Raw genomic sequence first — 25,659 nt, 5'->3', positions numbered from 1 at the left:
TAGTTTATTGGCTTAATCCCAGGAGCAGAGGAGAAGATTTTCAAAGAATTTGTGCATTTTTACAATATAATCATTATGGAGCCCCGCCCTTACACTAGAACCCCTGACCCATGGGCCATGGATAACATAATTTTTCTTGGTGGGCTCAATGCTGATTACAATCATGCAAACAGTTTGGCTGCTTGATGTCCTGGAGTAAAGAAGATTTTTAAAGAACCCCTCAGGCCTCAGGGGAAAGGGACCTTGAAATACACAATTCTTATTTCCCTTCATCCATATATACGCTATAGCCAAAATTGTTTCAGTTCAGTGGATTCAGAGAAGAACCTAAAAATGTTTAAATGTTAACACACAACGGTCGACGCACGACGACGGACGAAAACAGATACCAATAGGTCACCTGAGTCAACTCAGATGACTTAAAAATGACACTCTTTTGGTGATATTCGTGTTAGATTGAATTGTTCGAGGTATTTGTTCCAAGGCAATTTTGTACCCTTTACAAAACAAATCTGGCGCAAAATGCCACGCCAAGAAGACCACTATTATAGACAAACGTAATAATTGGTATTTTTAAACCCTAGAGGAGTTACTTAACATCGACTTATCTTTTTTTCCGATCTGGGAATACCATAACGCAAACTTCATTTCTTGCGGTGTACGAGATTTATTGTTTGACCCTCTAATTATATTCTACCATTTACGAAACTTTTCAAAAGCTAATTTGACAGTCTCACTTCCGATGGGTTTATTTGAAGATGGCCCGCGAGGTGTTGAGCGTATTCCATGAAAACAAAATAATGAGTTTATTTCCATAATCAATATTTGCATGCCGGATATTTCGTCAAGGGTGATGTCAACAAATTTAATGTCAATAGAATTGTAATGCATAAATCCTTCAAACATCAGAAAAGATGCCGAAAATCATGTTTCAAATTTGTTTCAAGATGTCTGGATTGTGGACAGGCTTATATAAATCATCTTTTTTAAACAAATGTTTGACCTCTCTCTAGCGATTGGCTAAAAATTTTACATTCAAGGACACGAACCAATAATTTTATAAATTTTCTGGAAAAAAAGATTTTCGTACCTACCCCGAGTCGGAAACAAACATTATGTTAAAAATTGTCATATTTTCAACCCCCAAAAATGGAATTAAATCACAAAATAAGATTATGCAAAATATAATGTGCAATAAGAACACATTCAGTTTTATAGTGACCTAACTTGTATAACAATTTCTTTGATTCTTGTTCATTTAATTATTTTTGAAGTAATTGATGATTTTATTGCAAAAACTACATGTACATAAAAATCACATTGCGATAGCAATTTAAGACAAGAGGCCCATGGGCCACATCGCTCACCCGAGCAATATGGCTAGGAAAAAAGCAAAAATCAGTTTATCATTCAAAAGTTTAAACCCAATAGTGGTCCCAACCAATCCTTAAAAGGGAGAGGGTATGATCTGAACAAACTTGAATCTGCATTAACTAAGGATGCTTGCATATTTCTTTGACTACCTGTGGCTGAATTACCCCTTACATTTGAACTTACAATGTGCCCCCCCCCCCTACCTCCAGGGGTCATGACTTGAACAAACTTGAATCTACACTACCTGTGAATGCTTCCATATAAATATTATTATTCATGCCTTTGCTTTTCTGGAGAAGATTTTTAAAGAATTTCCCTATATATTTCTATGTTAAACTTTGATCGGCCATTGCGGCCCCACCCTACTCCCGGGGGTCATGATTTGAACAAACTTGGATCTACACTTTCTGAAGATATATCCCTATAAGTTTCATCTTACCCGGCACAGTGTTTCTTGAGAAGAAGAATTTTAAAACATACTACCAAATTTACACTATTTCTGAATCATCTCCCCTTGAATAAGGTCGTGGCCCTTCAATTGAACAAATTTGAATCCCCTTCACCTAAGGATATTTTGTGCCAAGTCTGGTTGAAATTGGCCCAGTGGTTCTTGAGAAGAAGTAGAAAATGTGATAGTTAACGACGACAACGACGACGACAGACAACGGACAAATTCTGATCGAGCCGTCAGCTCAGGTGAGCTAAACAAAATCAAAAGAGATGTTTGTACAACACTTATGCCCTTCCCCAGACAATTGGAATTTTTCAAAGTCGAAGGGGCATAAACTTGATCGTACCCATAACAAAACTTGTTCTGGCAATTTTTATGAAAAATCTTTATACCAAATTTCATTTCAATAGGTGGAAACTCAGTGAAGAAAATGAACGGAAATTGCTAATTATTGGAAATTTTCCAAGTCTAAGGGGCATAACTCTGTCCAAAATGGTTCGATTATCCCAAAAAATCTGTGTCCCAAATTTCATTTCAATATGTGCAATCTCTGCGAAGAAAATGACGGAAACTGATGGTGGACCGACAGACAGACCGACCGACGGACAGCAGCAAATCAATATGCCCTCCCTTCTTCGAAGGGGGGCATTAAAAAATATTCATTCACAATCTGATCACATTAACACCCTTCCCCACAGTCACGCATTTTAACGCAAATACCATTTCCTATTTCTAACGCAAAATCACGCATTTACCGTTTCCCCGCAATCACGCATTTTCACGCACTTTAAAAAGTTCATTTAATCTTCAATTTATTGCCAAATTCCAACTATTTTATACTTGCTTGAATCTCATAAAATAAGAAATGATATTTTCTAATTAAAATATTATTTCAGAATATCATTTACGCTGAACTTTAGAGAAATTTGTATCCCGCTATAAAGTGCTTGCGGGGAAATGGTAAAGTAATATATCTTTGACGCGAGGATTCAATGTATGTTGCATAGCAATTCTGTAAGTTGTAAAGAGTTAAAACCTCTATTTTTAATATCAGCGCGGAAACGACGCCTTCCAATCTAAATTGTAAGAACGGTTTTATTCTTTTTTGAAGGGGATGTTCCATATTAACTGCTAATATTATATCATCGCTATGGAAACGTTGTCGACAGTAGACTTACGATTCAGGAAAGTCCCAAATGACATCATGAAATTGTGATAAATCACCACGGATCGGATTAAACGGGGAGCTTTCTTCATTTATCTTAGTAAATAGCATTGGTTTACCGAAAATGGCGTTGTTTGAACGGGAATTGGTGGCCCCAAGTGTAGATCCACAAATTATAACATATGACTTTTTATTGTGGATATTAAACAGATTCATGTTTGTTTGAAATATTATTTTGTGCAGTGTTGTATCGTATACATGTATATTACATAATGTTAATATACTGTTCTGATTTTGGGTCGACTTTTATTGTAAAAATAAAATCTCATTTTGTCATGTGTAAGTACTCCAGCACATCGTTTTGACAGTCGCAATCAATCCTACAATTGACATTGTAAACAACTGCAGACATCTGCAGTCGTGACGAGACATAAGTAAAATTACAGGAGAATGAAATAGCAGAGAGTTCTTTCTGACTTAAACGCAATCCTCAGGACTCGTTTAATAGAACAAATTTCTCTCAGCAAGTGTCAATTAAAATAGTCTCAGTCTATACAGGAAAATTGGGTTTTTTATGCGCCCGGATTGAAAGACCCGAGGCGTATATTGGTTTTGTCCTGTCTGTCTGTCTGTTTATCTGTTTGCCTGTAAACTTTAACCTTCTCCATAACTTTTGAACCATAAAAGATAGAGACTTCATATTTGGTACGCATACACCACTGATTAAGCTCTCTTAAATGACACCATGGTCAATGACCTTGTGACCTTGACCTTGACCGTGACCTGTACGCTAAATATAGCTTTTTTGTCGGCAAACTTTAACCTTCGCCATTACTTTTGAACGAAGAAAGATAGAGACTTAATATTTGGCAAGCATACTTCAATAATTAAGCCCTTTCACATGACACCAAGGTCAGAGACCTTTTGACCTTGAATGTGTCTTATATGCTAAAAATATTTTTTTTGAACCTTCACTATCACTTTTGAACTATTGAGAGATAGAAACTTCATATTTGGTATGCCTACTTCACTAATCAAGTTCTTCAAATGAAACCAAGATCAATGACCTTGTGACCTTGACTGTGATCTATAAGCTAAAGATATGTTTTTGTAACTTTGTTGCCGTCGGGCGCATAGTGTTTCACAAACACATCTTGTTTTTAAAAGTATAGGTGTAAACAGTTGGATACCAACATTATTCCTAATATAAGTACATTCCTGTATCCTCTATATAACAAGAAAATACATATAATTTAAACAAACTAAGGACATAAGGCTTCATCTACGAAATGTTTAATTCTTTTTAGTATTTAGTGTTTTTCACGTTATTTTCATTAGATATTATACTTGTGGTCATTGTAGTTAAGAAATAATTATATTTAATTACATTAATTATGCCCCCTTCGAAGAAGGGAGTGCATATTGCTTTGCTGCTGTCTATCGGTCCAAAGTCACTTTCCATTCATTTTCTTCGCAAAGGTTGCACATATTGAAATGAAAATTGCATGGTATACATATTTATCATAAAAATATTTAGATCAAGTTTTGTTTTCGGTATGATCGAGCCTTTTTTGTCAGAGTCATGCCCCTTGGACTAAGAAAAATTCCAATTATTTGCAGTTTCCATTCCTTTCCTTTGCAGAGGATTGAGATGAAATTTGGTATACAGATTTATCATAAAAAAATATATACATGTCTATTAAGTTCTGTTTTGGGTATGATGGAATCATTTTTGACATAGTTATGCCCCTTAGACTTAGAAAACCTCTAATTATTTGGGCGAGGGAGCATAAGTGTTTTACTCAAATCTCTGGTTTTGACAAAGACTTTTTAAAAATGGAATGCATGATTAAGTGATTGAAAAGTACAATTACTGTATTAAACCTTAACATTAAGCTTACAAAACAACATATATTTCATGTTTCCTCATTTATTTACTATTTCAAACTATCATATATTTTGTTTTTTAAAGAAAGCAGTTGTTCTTTTTTCAACAATTCCTCGGTATAAAGGTTGTAACTTTTACACAGAGGACCTTTTCGCCGTAGACATCTAAGAGAAACAAGAGTCCATTAGGAGGTTGGTGACGAGTTAATGGAGTTTAAAAGTTCTTTGCATTAAACTATATACCCAAAGGTATAGGAGCCCCTTAAATGTACATCATTTTTTTTTTAAATACTGTGCTCCATGTTTACTATGAAGGATATCAATGGCGTTTTTTTTAATGCAAATTGGACTGTAGACGCGGCAACAGAAATGTTTTCTCATTGTATAATATATCCTTATTCTGCCAACTGTTCGTTACACCATGTACATTTAATTACGCAGAATTTGTAAAGATAGCATTGTGTAGAGTACGGAAAAGGCAACGTCTGAATGCTTTTTTGTGATAGGTAGAAGTCTCTCAGCTGGCCGTATCGGTTATCTCCATATTGTCATTGGCTATCACTACATTGTTACGAAATCCGTCATTCACACTAATTGCATAATGTATTATTGAACCTTGCTTTCTACAGGTCCTTTGTCTTCACTTAATAGAAAAAAGATAAAGTTTCAGAACAGGAATTATGCAAACGAATCCATTCCACCGTCATTTTTTTTATCTGGAGATAAGTCAAACAAGTACATGTACTAGTAAAATATATTCTGGAATTTAAAGAGGTATTCATTGTTACCACATATTGACATCCAACAAATTGATGGAATTCCAATGGGTTTCTTTATGCGCCTTTTATAGCCGACTAGTCTTATATTCTTATGAAGCAGCATTTATTCGCAACTTTACATTAGAGGAACAAGTATATACTGACAAAACGTCAGAAATACTCAAGCTGTAGAAAGTCAAATAGGAAGTATCATTATATCCTAAAATGGTTTTAAGATGAGGGCTATATATATTGAGTTCAGTCCTCTGTTGAATAAACTACATGACTGTATACATGAAACAACATTCATATATTGAATTTTATTAGAAAAAAAACATAATCAATCGATCGTACTTAATTACTTTTTAAGATGAATTTACGTGACACACTTTCAGGAATATTTTATAGAGCATAGTAACGTTTCCGTTTCTTAATGAAATATTTTATGTAGACATTTAGTATACATGTACTTCAAACTATATACGTTTTTGTATTTTTTGCTTAATGACGTACATCTCATTCAATATATACATCAATTAAGATAGCTTGCTAAAAGCCTGTAGAAAAGTTTTTCAAAGTGAAAGGTCCTTCAGCTTATCATATAAAAAATCCACGTGACTACGGGTTCATACATCGTTGCAAACCACGGACAAATGTCATCCTCTCATTATCCGTGGCTTGAGATATATGGGGTTCATCTATCTGAGCGGCATGTCCAATGCATATTCGGTACGAACCAAAAGAAGTATATAATTTCCGGTACCAAAGCTTAATACGAGAATTTAATATTGATTTTGTGCTTTTATTTTACTGTCTCTCAAATTACACATCATTTGCAGGCCCGTGAAAAGCAATTTCAGTTGGGGGGTACAGACATACATTTTCTGGCCATGCATTGTAGAATTTGTTAACATGTTATAATATGTTATAATATGGTTTTTTAAATAATCATTTCCGGTAACCTGCGTCACCTTTCAGAGTCTGCAGTGGACTCGTCCAAGGATGCTTTGTCGGCGACTGTAAAAAGTTGCCTGAGATTCATACGCAAAGGAAAGTGTGAAATCTCTGTATAGAAACTGTTGCGGCTGCGACGCTTCACTCATTGTTCATTCGCCATAGAAAATATATAAAGCTATTTAACACTTAATATCTTTGAATATACAGACGTTTCCAAGATTGCCATTTTTGTTTCTAGAAATATTTTTATCTACAAAAATAATATATTTTTGTAATTTTAAACTGAGTAATTCGATGACCTAGCATCGTTTTAAACAGAATAATTTTGCCCCTATATACAGTAAAAATAGCTGTGGTTTCAGCTGACCTAGGGGCCATGAAATTCATAATTTTGGAAGAGGCACCCTTGCTCACCACAACTGTGTATGCAGTTAGGTTGTTGATACTCAGGGGCAGAGGAAAAGATTTTCAAAGAATTAGTGCATTTTCACTATATAATGAATACAGTCCCGCTCTAACACCAGAACCCATTAGCTTGGGGTCATGAAATTCGTTATGTTGGAAGAGGCACTCTTGCTTATTACAACTATGTATATTATAGGGTTATTGAACTTATATTGGTAAATACTGGCACAAGTTGGATGTGCACGAGCTTGCGAGTGCACTTGAACAGCCATCGAGCGTCCAATATTACATCATTCCGATGACCCTACCGAGCGATATGATTTGCTTATTTAGGTTTAAATGGGTCCAATACGTACTATATTGTAATAGATAATTTCATTTTTCTGTGAAAAATAAACACATCTTACCCAGATGCCACTTCCTTTCTTTAATTTAGCTCTGAGAATTTGACCAGACGACTTTTTTCCTTTTTTGTTTACAACGGGGCGTTCGATATTGAACGCTCGTGTTCGGAATGTTTCGGGCACATTCGTACACGTAATACAAACCCAGCGTTCAATAAAACGTCGAGACAGGCGCGGATTTTGACCTATTCATATTTCATATGAATTGAAGTTAGAGGGGGCGCCAACAGTTAGGCAAAAATTCCAAATTTTTACTTTAGGCCCCCACTTTTCCAGGGCAAAGCCCTGGTGGGGGCCCATATTTCACAAGCTATACTTTAGAGATTTTGTAGGGTAGAAAATTTTGGCCTACCAAGTATGCATATTTACATTTTCTAGAAAACTGTGAGTTACGTTAATTTTGACAATTAAAGGGGGGGGCTTTCGCGCCGGGTGCGCCCCCCCTTTCATATCCGCCACTGCAAGATATTGAACGCTAAAATTCTCCAGATTTTTTGCAGTATTTTATTATAGACTATTTATTAGCTATATAAAATAAAGGTAGTTTATAATAAGTAGTTTGACGAATGTTTAATACCAAGGAGCGGAGAAGAAAATTTTTCATAGAATTAATGCATTATTCTATATATACTGACACGCAAAACAAACGCAACAAGTAGTAATCTACAAATGTTTGATTTTTTTAACTTATGATTTTCAAAAGCGAATAAAGTAAGGCTAAACTCACTTTTCAGAACATCAGAGATTTGATAAAAATGTTAAATGTTTAATCTGTTTACTTTACTAAGTAAACTATGACTGTTAAAACACCCCCTTCCCAGCCATTCAAGTAAAACGTGCAAGACTGCCCTAATCAACAATTGCAGCTTAATTTCTACGATACAATAGGTTCATTTATATCGAGATCTGAGCGAAGGAATTATTCTTTTGCATTTTTAAATGCCCGTTTTTCAGATGATTAGGTCGAGTTTTCTCTAACTTAGAGCAGTGTAGCCACCCTTGGACTTCCGGTACAAGGACTGTCCTTAATGCATATGATACGTAAGACCCTGTTGAGGCGTAATGCAGTGAAATTTTGCATCAGCAACTCTCTATCACCTTTAAATTAAATTTTCCAGCTACAGCAATGGAAATGCGTACATAAGCCATTTTCAAGTAGCCTTAGCATCTTTACGGGAAACGAAAGGAGAGTTTAGTTATTGAAATATTGCTACATTACTTATGATGAACGGTAAAAAACTCTTAAAACTCCATAATATTGCCAAATGTTTTGTTAAACATGCAATTTTTGATTTCTGTTAAGCAGACTCAAACTTGACTTCCGGTTATGGTATGGAAATCCTTCAACCGTTAAATTACCGATGTTTACCAAATTGAAGATATTCATAATTTTAAGATACAAAATTCTTTACTTTACATATTATTAATTATTTTCCCCTAAAGTAGGGTGTTGCGTTTCTTTTGCGTGTCAGTATATATAGCCTCGACCTACCATGCAAGACAGCCGCCAAGTTCTAAATTTAGCAAGTTCGGCAGAATGTCATCCAAAACAATGAAAATAACAATCTGAATCCAAACCACATCTTTCTCTTATGTGCCAATTATTGTCCCCTGCTTTTGCGAAAGCCGGGGGACATTAAACCTCACCCGTCTGTCTGTCCGTCTGTCACAAAAACTTTAACCTTACTCATAACTTTTGATTTAGTGGAGCTTTGACTTTCATATTTCAGATTTGTATTCCTTGTGACAAGACCTTTCTTTGGGTACCACCAAATTTGACCTTGGAGTTTGACCCACTTTTAAATAAAAAGAAATTCCAAACTTTTACATTGGCCATAACTTTTGATCGATAGAAAATAGGGCTTTCATATTTCATATATGTATATATATATATATATATATATATATATATATATATATATATATATATATATATATATGTGAAAAACCTTTTATTGAATACCAACAACTTTGACCTTTTGACCTACTTTTTAAAAACTTTAACCTTGGCAATAACTTTTGAACGATTCGGGCAAGGGCTTTCAAACTTCACCTATGTAATACTTGTGGCAAGACCTTCCAACAAATTTGACCTTTGACTTTTACCTTTGAGATTTCCGTACTTACGAAAAAACTTCAACTTTGGCCATAACTTTTCAACGGTTAAAGCTTGTAGTACAGTCTTGATAATAAACATGTAAGAGAAGTTTTATTGAAAATAAAATTTTTTCCCTACCTTGATAATGTTGTAACAAAAAAACCTTATTACATAGCTTTTGACACATTCGACAAGGGCTTTCATATACTTCATATATGTAATACTTGTGACAAGACCTTTCATTGGATATAAACAACTTTGACCCTTTGATCTTGACCTTGGAATGTGACCTTCTTTTTAAAAACTTTAAGCTTGGACATAACTTTTGAATGGTTCGGGCAAGGGCTTTCAACTTTCACCTATGTAATACTTGTGGCAAGACCTTTCTTAAGAAACTCTTTGACCTTTTGACCTTGGAGTGTGACCTTCAATCAAAAAAATTTCCTTGAAAAAAAAAATTTTGAACTGGTGGTCTGAATATTTACAAATTTTTCTTGAATGACCTTACTTTGGGTACCAATGTATTTAATTTGCATTTAAGAAAAGTTTAATCTTAGCTATTTTGCCAAACGGGGTCATCAGTGTTTCACTTCCTTAAAACTTTTTATTGAGAAGAGGTATGACTTTCAAATTTGACATGTGTATTATCTGTGACAATATTTCACACAATACGTTTATTTAAATATATATCAGTGGAAAGTACTAATTGAAATAACTTTTGATAACAATAGGCCCATGGGCCTTACCTGTTAATAAGAAAATTACCTGAGCATCATGCAACAACTTTGATTTCCAACGATTGAATTTGGTTTATGTTTTAAACTAAACGCCATGGCATTCACAATTTTGAGAGAGGCACCATTACTTATCATAGCTATACACTTTGCGTATTAATTTATTTGCTTAATACCCACCCTTCATTCTGAACATGTTAAATAGTAATCTCCTCTCTGTACCCTTAAATTGCTTTTTCTGCTGATTTTTTTTAAATGTCAATAAAACGTGCAATCGCAATTAAAAATTTCCATTTTGTTTACTTTCAAACATTACCATGAATGTGATCAGAATTTTCAATATGCAAGAGAGAAGCAATCAGTGATAGAAAATTAAAAATACAGCTGTTGACGCCCAGTTTGTTTATTTTAAACTCTGCTTCGGGAAAAAACCGAAATATATACCCAGAAATCGTAACAAATTTTGGACTATTATAATTACTTCAATGACTTATAAAATCTTTAAAAACATGTTTAAACATTGCACGTTAACAAAAAATTCATATTGACGTCGTTTTGAGTCACAATAATCCGTAGAGCCACTAGCACACATGAACCCCTGACCCTTGGTCCACACATTTCACAATTTTGGAAGAGGCACCCTTGCTTATCAAAAATGTTTGATTTATACCAAGGAGCAGATTTCAAACAATTAATTCATTTTCAGTATATAAGTATAGCTCCTCATGGTACCCCTGACCCAGGGGTCTTGAAATTCACAATTCAGAACGAATGACCCTTGCTCATCATAGCTATATATACAGTTCTTCTGCTTAATACCTAGGAGCAGAGAAGAAAATTTTCAAAGATTTAATGTATTTTCACTATATAATCAATAGAGCCCCACCCTTAGACCAGAACCCTGACCCTGGGGCCATAAAATTCAAAATTTTGGAAGAGGCATTCATCCTCATCATAACTATGCACTTAGTTTATTTAATACCCAGGAGCAGAGAAGAAGATATTTAAAGAAAAAATACATTTTCACTGTATAATCAATAGAGACCCACTCCAACACCAAAACCCCTGATCCTGGGGCCATAAAATTCAAATTTTTCAAAGAGGCATTCTTCCTCGTCATAACTATATTCTTAGTTTGTTTAATACCCGGGTTCAGAGAAGGGCTTTCATTAATGTATTTTCATATATAATCTTGTGACAGAGCCTTTCATTGGATATAAAACACTGACCCTGGGGCCATAAAATTAACAATTTTGAAAGACGCATTCTTCCTCATCATAACTATATATACTTAGTTTGTTTAATACACAGGAGCAGAGAAGAAGATTTTCAAAGAATTAATGTATTTTCATTATATAATCAATATAGCCCCGCCCTAACACCAGTACTGATCCTGGGGCCGTAAAATTCAAAATTTTGAAAAAGGCATTCTTCCTTATCATAATTATATACTTATTTTGTTTCTTTAATACCCAGGAGCAGAGAAGAAGAATTTCACTATATAATCTATATAGTCCTGCCCTAAAGCATTAGAACCCCTGACCCTGGGGTCATGAAATTCACAATTTTGGAAGAGATTCTTCCTCATCATAACTATGTACTTTCTTAATTTATTAAATAACCGGGAGCAGAGAAGATTTTCAAAGAAATAATGCATTTTCACTATATAGTCAATAGAGCCCCGCCCTAGCGCTAGAACCCCTGACCCTTGGGCCATGAAATTCACAACTTTAGTAGAGGACTCAATGGTCATTACATTCATGCTAACAGTTAGTTGACTGCTTGATGTCCAGGAGTAAAGAAGATTTTTAAAGATTGCATTAATTTTAGTGGTTTTGGCTCCACCCCTCAGGCCCCAGGGGAGCAGGGACCATGAAATCAAAATTTTTGTTTCCCTTCACCCATAGATGCTTTATGTCAAATTTGGTGGAAATTGGTTGAGTGGCTGCAGAGAAGAAGCTAAAAATGTTCAAATGTTAACACACGACGCACGACGACGGACGAAAACAGATAGCAATAGGTCATCTGAGTTGACTCACGTGACCTAATAATATTTGATTAATACCAAGCAGCAGATTTCAAACAATTCATTCATTTTCAGCATACAAGTACAGCCCCCCCCCCGTCCTCCTGACCCTGGGGCCTTGAAATTCACAATTCTCGAAGATTAGGGCCCTTGCTTATCATAACTATATAGGTAGTTCATCTGCTTAATACCCAGGAGCAGAGAAGAAGATTTTCAAAGATTTAATGTATTTTCACTATATAATCAATAGAGCCCCACACCAGAACCCCTGACCCTGGGGCCTTGAAATTCACAATTCAAAATTTTGGAAGAGGCCCTTACTTATCATAACTATATAGGTAGTTTATCTGCTTAATACCCAGGAGCAGAGAAGAAGATTTTCAAAGATTTAATGTATTTTCACTATATAATCAATAGAGCCCCGCCCTAACACCAGAACCCCTGACCCTGGGGCCATAAAATTCAAAATTTTGGAAGAGGCAATCTTGCTCATCATAACTATACACTTAGTTAGTTTATTTAATACCTAGGAACAGAGAAGAAAATTTTCAAAGAATTCATGTATTTTCAATATATAATCAATAGAGCTCCGCCCTTACACCAGAACCCCTGACCCTGGGGCCATAAAATTCACAATTTCAGTAGAGGCACTCTTGCTAATCATAATTTTGCGCTTATTAAGTTTATAAAGTACTTAGAAGCCGCGAGAGAAAAAGATTTTCAAAGAATTAAAGTATTTTCACTATATAATCAATAGAGCCCCGTCCTAACACCAGAACCCCTCATCCTTGGGCCGTTAAATTCACAATTTTGGTAGAGGCACTCTTGCTCATCATAACTATACACTGAATTAGTTTATTTAATTCCTAGGAGCAGAGAAGAAAATTTTCAAAGAATTCATGTATTTTCAAGATATAATCAATAGAGCTTCGCCCTAACACCAGAACCCCTGACCCTGGGGCCATAAAATTCACAATTTCAGTTGAGGCACTCTTGCTCATCATAACTATGCACTAATTGTTAGTTTATTTCATACCCAGGAGCAGAGAAGAAGATTTCAATCAATAGAGCCCCGCCCTAACACTAGAACCCCTAGTCCTGGGGCCATAAAATTCACAACTGTGGTAGAGGCACTCTTGCTCATCATAACTATGTACTTAGTTTATCTAACACCCAGGAGCAGAGAAGAAGGTTTTCAAAGAAATAATCCACAGGGCCATAAATTTCACAATTTTGGTAGAGAACTCAATGCTGATTACCATCATGCAAACAGTTTGACTGCTTGATGTCCAGGAGTAAAAAAGAGGAAAATTTTAAAAATTGCATTAATTTGAGTGGTTTTGGCCCCACCCCTCAGCCCAAGGGGGGGCAGGGATCATAAAATTCACAATTTTTGTTTCCCTTTACCCATAGATGCTTTATGCCAAATTTGGTGGAAATTGGTTCAGTGAGAAGAAGCTGAAAATGCTTAAATGTTAACAACATGATATCACCTACGGAAAAACGGATAGCAATAGGTCAGAATTTATATAGGGGGGGGGGTGATATCACTTTTTCACAAATTTTGTTACCCTTTACCCATAGATGCATTATGCCAAATTTGGTGGAAATTGGTTGAGTGGTTGCAGAGAAGAAGCTAAAAATGTTCAAATGTTAACACACGACCCACACCGCTGGACGACGGACGAAAACAGATAGCAATAGGTCACCTGAGTTTACTCAGGTGACCTGAAAAATGACATCCCATCCACATAGACACCGAAAGCGAGGGACCACAATTTTTTGAATTTGTTATTAAAGTTCCCATCCGCAAAATAAATCACTCATATAGGGCGCCGTTTTGATATTTACTGCCAAAAAGTGATTTCACCTATTCAAACAGGTGATATCAACTATTCAATTGGTGATATCACCTATTCAGATTTTGAATAGGTGATATCACCTATTCCAAAAGGTGATATCACCTATTCCAATAAAAATAAAAAGTGATTTTAAAAAAGCTAATCGATTTATATTTACAATTCAGAATCAATTAGACAATGAACGTTTCCTTAATTAAACGGGAATGATATTGGGATTGTTTTAAATATATTATGAGGCCCAGATTCAAAATTTTAAAACAGAATAGACTTCAGAATTTGGAAAATTTGAAAGAATTTGATGGGACGAGCTTTCTACATCACTTCTCACTTCTGACACGAAATGCATAATTAAGCGGTATTACTCCTGTTCATTGTCGAACTGAAAATTTGCCTATCATTAAGTCCAAAAATCAATCTTCATAATGCTGTAAAGCTCGAATTCAGACGGAATTATATAATGATTCCATCTGAAATATAGATTAAGTTTTTGCTAAATATTGAAATCAAAGGCGTCTGAGCGGGGGTGGGCTTGCGTAAAATGATAAGACATAAATTGGGGCTTTATGCCCATAACGTGTTTTATTGGTTTTGTCCCATACTTTTATTTTGTATCGTACTGTCAATTTTCGTGCAGTGGGTATAGCGTATGCTCTAGGAGCTGAGCCTTACGTCGCGTGTTTGAATACACTGCGGGACGTGATATCCATCTTTCGAAAGAGAAAGTATTAAATCGAGGTCCCTTGTCGCAGTAAGCGTAAGCAAGAAAAAGATCCCTCATGGCTCAATGGTTCTAAGTATGAATACTTAAAAGTTTGCAGCGCTCCCTGGCAAGTGGTGGTGTCTCCATTTGAGTAAATCATTTCTCGAGAAAGACGTTTAACGTCAACAAATATAGCAACAAAATAATCAACTGGCTTCCGGCGCTTATGGACATGAGGGTGGATTTCAAAAATCATAGAAAGGAAGAGCGGTAGGCCAGTTGTAGGTCTTTATATTACGTCGCTGTCATGATTTGAACAATTTAGAACCTTACACTACTTCAGAAAGCAGCTTTCACAAAAATTTCTAAATTTCAGCTCTTGTGATCTAGTGGTTCTATAAGATTTTTAAAAAACTTTCCCCTCTATATATCAATGTAAAATTTAAATCCGCTATTGTGGTTTCACCCTAACACGGGGGCCACGATATTGATTATTTTGAATTAACACAACCTCAGAAAGCTTCGAAATTACTTACATCTGATTCAGTTGTGTTGTGAAGATGTTTTCTAAAACTTCAATTTCTAATCGTTGTCCAACCCTACCCCAGAAATGGAACAATTTAGAATATACATTATTCTAGCCCAGTGATGCTTGAGAAGAGTTTAATTTAGAATAAATTGAATTTTTCTACAAATTATTCAAATGATCAATATGAAAATTTGCAACGAAAACATAACTTACAGATCAAAAATTGAACAATGCGAAGGGAAAATCAGAATACAAATAAAAATACAATAGTAAATGGAAACTTATTCAATAATAACCACTGGTTTTCTAATATCAAAATTTTATTTTCATTTTGACGTGGAATTTCGTATGCCACAAAAATATTTACAGAGCAAACGAGTCTTAACAACCAACACGAAGAGAGAAGATTGCACATCAAGGGCATGTTACGCCGAAATGACTCCCGTTATATGCCTGAACGCGTTTTTTCCCTATACTAACTGAGGGAAAGTCAATACTGGTTTTCACTTTATTAATTTTCATGATGCCGTAGAGTTATGTGTTGTTCGTTTTCCTTGGAAAAGCCAACATTTCCTATTCTGGAATTGCATATCAATATAACTTCTGAACTATTGACTGCTAGTGCCAGACGAGTCAAATTTACTCATTTAAGATGAAAAAGCGAAAGAAAAGTATTGTTTTATTAATTGTTAAAAGAAATGAAGATATTTGTTTATATGAAGGACAGCGTACTTTCAAGGCATTATTCTAGTGATAGTTGACATTTTTTGGCTATCTTTTAATTAATCACATTAAGTACAGCTAGGTACTTTCTTGGCACTACATGTATCCGTTATTTATTCATATAAAGACTACAGTACATGTTTTGGCACTATCTGCTAATTATGCATATAAAGGAAAGCGCACATGTACATTTTTACATTGTCTGAGAATTATTGCTGTTAAATGAGAATGACTTGTTTGTACACAACCAAAAATTAAAAGTCCTGGATTAAAGAGTTCGATCTATTTAAACTCAATCTGAGTTTGAGGAACGAATTTAACAGTGTTAATTCGGATCAGAAAGAATTGTTCCTTTTTCATTTTTCACTCAACATCCAAAGGAAAAAAAAAAACACTTTTTATAAGAACGTATTGCAATTAGCAATCTTCATCTTTTTCCGTGACCTCAGAAAATTATCATTTCACTCGCCTCACAGGGAGCAGTGAAAATTACATTCTAATCTAAATCTAAATTACCGTTCGTTTTGCGATATCGTCTTTTCTGTCGATACCAAATCAATTTGTACTTATTCCGGCGAGGCATGTGGAGGACTCTTAAATACAAACGCAGTCCATGATAACTAAAATTCAATAACCGTTCCAAACCAATACCAAGATACGGTATTGATAAGGCGGGAAAAGTGAAATCTTTGCTGAAACATGTGATAGATGAAACCAAAAAAAATCTAATTACGATGGCCACGTTTATTTTCCTGTCAAAAGGTATACGTTAGGGTTCAAAACATTAAGCTCAAATCACTTGCCATTAAAAAAATTACTCTCTTCCTCCAATTTGAATTATGATATATCCAGGCATCTTTAATGTGGTAGTTTATTAAATCTGTATTTGATATATTGCGCGGAAAAAAATTATAAAGTTTATGACAAAATTTGGGGGGAAATGGGTTTCTCGGTACTTAAGTATTGACACAGTAAAACTTCCTTAAAATACTTTGATATGCTTTTCATGAAAGCTTGTAAATGAAACCTAGGTTTGCAATCTAAAATCTTAGTATAAAAAGGAGCATAGATAATTTTGCGTAATCGTGTGTTTGAATCCAGAATGGTATGACATGTTACATTCAGACTATTCATGCAGCAAGAAAAGAAGGACAGAGGAATGAATAGTTATTTTTGTTTTATGCTTTAAAAGTTTTTGCATCATGTGAATTTAAAAGTCATGGACTCCAAGTAATTAGCTGATCATTAAATACAACATTATATAACTCTTTCATGTTTAATTTTCTAGAACGTTGTTTATACTTTTCTAAAACGTAGTTTATACTTATCTTTTTAACATGTGAATGATTCCTTTTATATTCTAATATTGCCTTCCTGCTTATTTACTTTCTTTTCTTTGAAGTTTTAAACACGGCAAGTCAGAGTTCAGGAAATCAATCTTAATTAACTACTTCAGAAATCTGTACAATAATATCCTTATTTTATTCCCTTCAGCAATCGCCTTGAATTCTATTTAATATGTGTAAAAAGCTAATTCATTAATTCATTCGTTTGTGAATTGTACCCTTGATGCACGACATAATTGAGTGATATCAGTCCTATGCCTGTTATAGAGACTGGCCCGCAATTTTTCCGGACAAGATGGAAGTCGGTACATAGCGAAGTAGACCATCTCTTATCAAATGGTTAAATGTGCAAGTGGGAGGGAAAAGGGCAGCATGTGTCAGGTCTGATGGTCATTTCTGTATTATTACTAGAAATCTAAATGTGTTAAAAGCACAGAAATCAATCCCTCTAGGACTCCGTCCATACAAATCGCAATAAACAGTCGCAGCAAATCCCGGAGGTTATTTAAACTTTTCACTAAAAGAAAAGATATTTTGAGGCATTGAAGAGCATTGTAACAATACCAAACATTTGAAGCAATTTGTGATATTTTTTTTAGCACTAGATGCTTTGACACCAGCTTATTGATATGACAAACATATGACAGTGAAGTATAGCTACCAGGTATTTATTGGATAAATATTCTCCATGCAAGGAGCTTTATATCTCTCCATTGTAACTGTAATGTTCATTAATCAATGCACTCATAATTAAGGTTATATTTGTGTGTTATGTGTAAAATGTTTCATACCTCATCGATTTCTAGTCACCTATCTACAGTATTACATATGCTGTACATTTTAATATGAGCCAAGGGCCTTTGCAATAAAAAGATCTTTTAAGTTTTTTTTTTGTTTATTTGGTTTCTTTCCTTTTACATTTTTATGTATTGATCAATGTGATTTATTTTAAACTTTACTGGACAGTTATGATTTCATACTCGTGTATAAGCAAAAATGAAAGGAAGACTGTTCAATTTGCAAAATTAACTTCAATGCAATCATAGTCCTTTAATTGATAATTATTTAATCATTATAACATACCTTTCTTGGATGAAGTCGAGAAAAAAAATAATCCACTACAATGAAAACATTCCTATTTATCATCATGTAAGGGGGAGGGAGTTACATGTAGCGAACATTTTTAAAATTGCATTTATATAAGGATATCCCTTTCCCTTTAGTATAACAATTCCAAGCACAACGAGGAAAGAAGGAAAAGCGTGCAGTAAATATCATTCCCTGTTATAGCTTATGCGTGAAATTGAAAAAAAAATGTCTGTTTTAAACCTTGAAGGCAAAATAATTTGCATCAAAGTAGAAGGAACCTGACGTGCTAGTCACACAGTACTGCCAATAGGTACCCCAGAGCTATTCAAATCAAGAGTTGTATAATCAGACTGAGCCTGTGAGTGATTTGTACATTGTACGTTAACGTCTTTTAACACAAGGTAAAACATTATAGTTTAAGTTTATTACCAGGTAAAGACATAAATGACTAAGAAACCAGGAAAACTCCAGTCTACATCGGGAACATTCTGAAATACTTTTTACAAAATCAGAAAGAGCAGGATATCTCATTAAACATTGGAAGCAGTAATCGACCCAATAGAACAGTATTTTAAATAAATAGCTTTTTCTCGGTAGAAATGTTTTATGGAGGATATGTTACTGCACAAAGCACCCTTTTAAATTCTCCTCTTTTTTATTTCCGGAATGGTGAAGGCATTGAAATTCCATATTGGAAATCAGTCAGAATGTTAAATGGCCTCCATTCGCACGTTGCTTTAGACGTGAAAAATATTATTTTCTTTTTTAGTTAGCACATATCAGTACAATTTTCACTTAATTATAAAAATTGAAGGACATTTAGCTTCGTATATTAAAGCAGAAAATTTAACTTACCTGAGCCGTTAAGATGAAATCTTGTTCTGCACATCAACTCCCGTTCGCTGTAATTTAATAAGATAACATCTTAATACAGGCTTCAAACTTTATGTACATATAATAAAAAAAAAGATATGAGAACCTATTGGTCGTGATTCATAATTAGCATAGAGACCGACTGAAGCTCTCACACTATCAGTAAAAAAATACATCAGATTTCTCCCTTTGATTTTTTTTAACATGTATGTCTTCACACATGTACAGACTGTATATAACGTACACGTTACAAGTATACCAGACACTAAATCTGTCACACTACATCAATTTATCTTTTAAGAGAAAATTTGAAAATTCTTGTATTCCAAATAATGCGTTGTGAGACAAGACATATCGATAAGCGCTCAACTTTTCAGAGAAGGCAAAAAAAATCCTTTATTCTAAGTTATGCTCCAGTAAAACAACTATTATCATTCAATCTGAGTTATGTTCCATCGAGTCAAGAGGTTGTAATACCATATAAGGCCATTCCAAGTTTTTTCTATGTTTAGCGTCCGCGTGTGCCTTGGTTTTTGACACCCCATATTATTAGTTACACAGTCAGTTAGTGACCTAATACGGATTCATACAGGGTGTGAAATGGAAATCCGTATTGGGCGAGGCGAAGCCGAGTCCCAATACGGATTTCCATTTCACACCCTGTATGAATCCGTATTAGGTCACTAACTGACTGTGTTACGAATTTATCCCGCTGAAGACCTTTTTCAATATAAAAAAAAATATCTGTGCATATTATGAAAATATTAAGTTTTAATCCAATAACAATCAACATAAAATATCGTTACGGTAACAAGGAATTTAACTAAACTACCTACGTAAACCGTTTCTTAGCCACTATTTTTATTTACAATAACAACGCTTCGAACAGAATCGCGTGCCCGATTTTCATATTACGCCTTGACGGAGACGTATTTCAGGGCGTCACGTGATTCGCTTTTATCCAATCAGTAATCGACAAATTTGTCTGAAGCGGGATAAAAGAAAAAACACAACATCAGGAGTCCTGAAATTGATTAATTAAATCGAAATTTTAAAATTTTGTCAATTTCTTCAAATAATTCTATACAGTAAGTTAAATTGGGTGTATTTAAAGCATTTAATCCCTTGTTTTTGCTTAAGAATAGATATTTCTTCTATTAAAGCAGTTTAGTTAGATCAAATCATTTGAAGGGCGTCATTTTTAGCCGGGCTTATTGCTCAAAGAGCAATTGCCGGCTTATGTCATCCTGTTCAAGACAGGATGTCAACCCCATAGTCGCCGTTTTAAAGTTACGTGTAAAAATATAGTTCTTACTCTCAACCGCTTCTGAGATAATTAAAACGCTAAATAAAGCAACATAAATAAAACGAAGTTTTATCTAAATAAATAAACATTAGTAATAATGACTTTGAAAACTTCAGTCTTAAGTCAAAAAACATAGTTTATTGGCGTAAGGATTTCTGATAATCAGTGTTATCGTAGTTCTCTACACTAACGAGGAAAAACAGGAGAGAGAACCAGACTGGCCTGTTTGTTTACATTTAGCCGTAATACCAGGTTAATTTTGATTCTGACAAAATCGGACCGTGGTATTTGGATCGAAAACTCACTGTCAGTGTCTTATATAATTTATACTGCTAGTTTTAAAATAGTTTTTTCATAAGAATTTTTAATCTGATATTCTTGTTATTTATCCGTTAATACAATATAAACGTATGATTCATGTAAGTACTTCTGAGTACTTTGATTATGACTTTTAAGCCTGTGTTTTATGTTTTGGCTTGTGTGTTTTTTGCGAATAGGTAGGTAGGTTTTTGAAAGATGGGTGGACGCTAAACAGAGAAAAAACTTGGAATGGCCTAATTATTTAAATGTTTACAATTTAAAAACAAACGGTCATAATGTACCGTGAAGACGATTGAAAATTAAAATGCGACTTCAGGACGCACACGGATATATAGATTCTTCTAGAGGTTCTCAATAACTGCTATTAAAGACAAAGATTGAAACATTGATTTAAAATGGAAAAACAATTTCTTATACGTTATAGAGGGTCTCTGTTGGTTTGAACACTAAAATATATTAATATTAAATTCGCTTTGAACATTTCTACTTTTTACATTGACAGTCAGGCAGATCATGATCAGATAAGATATAAAGAAGAAAGACATACAAAATATTGACAAAGTAAATCGGACATTTCTGATTGAACATTGTTTTATCGAAATTAAAAGAGCGTTATTTAGAACTTTTTACTTGTTTACAACATTATCAAGGGAATATTACTAAATTTGATATTATTTTCCAACATTTTATGTACTCTGATAATACAACTTCATAAAAAAAAATTGTGATTGGTTATCCAGAAAATCAGCTTAATTTCATATTTAGCATCAATGGTCTGGTCTCCAAAGATTACAAAAAAGTTGACAATTGGGAAATCAAGGATCCAACAAACTGCTGGAATCCCAGTGGGCTTAAATGTTGCTCCATCATAAGCCGACATGTTTTTACATTTTTATTGTTTCAAATTGTTTGGTATATGAATTTTGAAATTGATTGCAGATGTTCCATCTCCCTGGTATAGTGCTCTAGGTGGATGCGACCTCTCTAAAGATGGGGAGTGCTTACTCCTCCCACGCACCTGATCTTACCTTTTGAATGTACTGATGATTTTATGCCCTTTTTATCAATTTTAATTGTTAGTTGTTAGATTAATGTTCGAATTTTTCTACATTTCATTTCTTGTTAATATCATATTAACACATATTCCTGGTTATATCATATCAAAACATACATTTGTGCGCCTATGTAATGCGATCGAAAAAGAATTTTTAAAATTTAATAAAAAAGCCAGTGCAGCCAATCTACTATTACTTGTCTGTTTTATTTACTATGATTCTTTCTAAAGAAATGTTCGTCAAGTCGGAAATGCATTAAAGGATGTTATTCTATAGACAAAATGACTTTGCCGTTTATTATACGTGCACCGTGCTGGTTTACATGATTATGTGATTATCAAGACACTAAATGTATCTGACTTGATAAGGTTTAAGTGACACTTTACCATGCATCTGACTTGATAAGGTTTAAGTGACACTTTACCACTCTTAAAAGATAGATGCTAGTGTCATCCTTTAAAAAGCGTTTCGTTTTCCTTAAGCTGTGAATGCGCAGCCGTATCACAAATATTAACTGAAGACACCAAGTTACCTCGTAAGACTTACCTCTTACAATGTATCATACAACCTTAGAATATGTCATGACATTAACACCAACCCCCCCCCCCTTTCAGCAATAATTTTGTCGATGTATTTAATACTATAGAAAACTAAGCTACTATATGCTTGTGTCTCCTAAATAAAAATGTCTGATGACCTTTCTTTGTCTGTTCAGAAATTTTTGGTAGTTGATAGTGCCCCCCATTCAAAATGTTTGCCCCTCCCCCCATTTGAAATTGCTTCGTATAGTTACGCCTCTATATGAATGAAAAAATTCTCGAATGGACGTAAAACAACATACAATCAATCAATCATATCTACCTCATAAACATTGTATCTGTAGAACATTTTCAAGAACAAAACCTTGTATATGAGTGTCTAAATCATAATTTTAAAAATGTTTTATTATTGCATCTCTACGAATGGGATTTATAATTTCGAAAGCGTTGTTAGCAGAGGTTTAGGTATTATTTGAGGAAAATTTTAGCAACAATCAAATTTTCGTCCAAGTAGCTCTATAAAATAGGGATCAGTTAAATATTGGTGCAAAAAATTTTTTTAAAAAATATTGTAAAAAGCCATGTACTTTAAAAATTATCTCCATGATTTCCATGTATTATTTGATATATTATTTCTAATTTCTAATCTTCCTCAACAATACACTTAGGTCGATATTGATCATAAGCGACAATAAACGGCGGTGATAATAACGAGATACTACAGTAACAAGTACATGTATATAGTAGGTAACTATATTGATAGAAAACATCAATTTCAAGAAGTTTAAAAGTCTTATCGGTCACCTTCGTATAAAACAACATTTTAGAGGATCCTTACAGTATAGCATTAACTGAAGAATAAGCTTTTATGCCTAGAAAAGAAATAGGTTGCATGATCATGATCAATGAGTATAGTTTAGTACATCTATTCCGTAAGAACCCATAGATAAAGTTCTAAAATCTCCATTTATCATATCACCAAGGACACTTTAAATAAATTGTTTGTGTCTTTACTATTTTTAACCCCATATCATACGAAAATGTAACTTCTCACACACGCTTCTCTTGGTCTAATAGGTTATTCTGTCAATTTCTCACACAGGCTACTCTTGGTCTAATAGACCATTTTGTCTTTTTTTAATATATCTATTTAGTACAAGGCAACTAAGACTTATTGTATTACAACTAAGATTTAATGTTTTATAGAATAAGATTTTCTAATAATTGTTTTACTCTATTATAATCTAATAGAGCCTTGCCCATGAGAGAACATTTGAGAAAACATTTGTCCAGGTGTTACCAAATCTAGTAAAATGCCCTGAATTATCAATAAAACTTACTCTGTGTGCCTCAGATATAGCAGAGATTCATTGATTGTATTTTGTTTAACGACCCATTCGAGAATTTTTCACTTATATAGACACCCCTACAAATGTTATTGTGATTTAAATTCAAGACACGTGGTTTAGGTTTACCTATTCAAAGGTTATAGGGAAGAACCAGTTTTATAAATAAAATTGGCAGTAAACAGGAAATCGCTATAGTCTGTTTCTTCTGAAAACATGCCCTGTGAAAAATGTGTTTCCACACCTTTCTGAAAGACTTTCATGATTTTCAACAGAAATGGGTGGCTTAAAGGGGGGGGGGGGTTTAAATATAAATTAATACATCTTATCATAGTTTACTGCAAAAAATTACAGCTCACTAGCGACCGATACGCTGGTAAAAAATGTGTAATATCATCTACACTGACAAACCTTTGTTTGCCTTACATGGCTATTTCTATTAATGCGCACAGAGGATCTTACCACGAGCAACTGACCAATTGTTGATTGAATACGTTTACGCCAAATACCTACGGTACATGTTTACATGTTATTATCAAGCGTAAAATTCCTGTAGTATTCGTATAGTAACCCATAATGCAATTCTCATTCATCTGATTTGTCAGATCAAGTCACATTGGTGCCTCATTTGCTAGTCTGACGCCAAAAAATATAGTCCCGGTTCCCATGCAAAATATTTGTCCAAAAAGAAATTTTAATTTATGACAGCAGAAAATCATAGAGAATACTTATAATTTAAACTTGAATGAATTAAGTACATTTCTACAGAATAATATTATAGGGTGGTGAAAACTAAAACGCAACATAACTTTTCTGTTTACCATGTCTCCACGTGCTAGTCACTTCCTAGCCACATTTCCGTGAATAATTTACCCTATCTCGCTGAAGTCTTGCTAACTTTCGCCAGAGCCAATGTCAGAGCTACTCTGAACTCATCGGGTTTTACAATTTGCATAACACCGAAAAAGTAAAGGTTCCGAACACATCAGCAGGGGTGATAGAGACGTCACCATATACCGATGAAGGGCTTCAAATTTTCACCTTTACTCGGCACTCAGGGCCACTGAGCCGTGAGGGATCTTTATCGTCCCAACGCCTGCCGTGACACGGGACTGTTATTTTCACTTTAAATAGCCGAGCTCATGCCGAAAACGGATGATACCACTTTTTATCCCATGTTAACCCCTTCTTCCCGTGGATATAGCTCATGTGATATCGTTTTCGTATCCCACAGTTGTGACGTCAATGGTTTAGGTTAGGGTATTGAAGTAAGACAAGATGTGTTTGTGAAACATTATGTGCCTGGCGGCAACAAAGTTTGAAAAAAAGGTATCTTAGCATATAGGTCACAGTCAGGGTCACAACGTCATTGACCTTGGTGTCTTTTGAAAGAACTTGATAAGTGAAGTATGCATACCAAATATGAAGTCTCTATCTCTTATGATTCAAAAGTAATGTCGAAGGTACAAAAAGCTATTTTTAGCGTGTAGGTCACAGTCAAGGTCACAAGGTCATTGACCTTGGTGTGATTTGAAAGAGCTTAATTAGTGGAGTATGCATACCAAATATGAAATATCTGTCTCTCATGGTTCAGAAGTTATGGTGAAGGTTTAAAAAAGCTATTTTTAGCATATAGGTGACAATCAAGGTAATAAAGTCATTGACCTGTTTGACATTTGTAAGAGCTTGATTAGTGGAGTATGCATACCAA

The 25,659-nt window shown here is 34.4% G+C and overlaps 1 protein-coding gene across 3 annotated transcripts in view; it reads right to left on the bottom strand.

Annotated features, from left to right (window-relative positions):
- The window catches only part of LOC134277993 (G-protein coupled receptor dmsr-1-like), a 68,056-nt gene that overhangs the window by 5,765 nt on the left and 36,632 nt on the right, over nucleotides 1-25,659 (bottom strand). For all 3 annotated transcript variants that reach the window (XM_062760297.1, XM_062760296.1, XM_062760298.1), the window contains one exon: nucleotides 19,364-19,410. The gene's annotated coding sequence lies outside the window, so the exon portion shown is untranslated. The remainder of the gene's footprint in view (nucleotides 1-19,363; nucleotides 19,411-25,659) is intronic.

Source organism: Saccostrea cucullata, unplaced genomic scaffold (genome assembly GCF_032062105.1).
Source record: "Saccostrea cucullata isolate Sc308-1 unplaced genomic scaffold, CSIRO_AGI_Scuc_v1 ctg735, whole genome shotgun sequence".
Classification (NCBI taxonomy): domain Eukaryota; kingdom Metazoa; phylum Mollusca; class Bivalvia; order Ostreida; family Ostreidae; genus Saccostrea; species Saccostrea cuccullata.
Note: the sequence above shows the minus strand (reverse complement) of the source record. Positions and strands in the feature narration are given on the sequence as shown.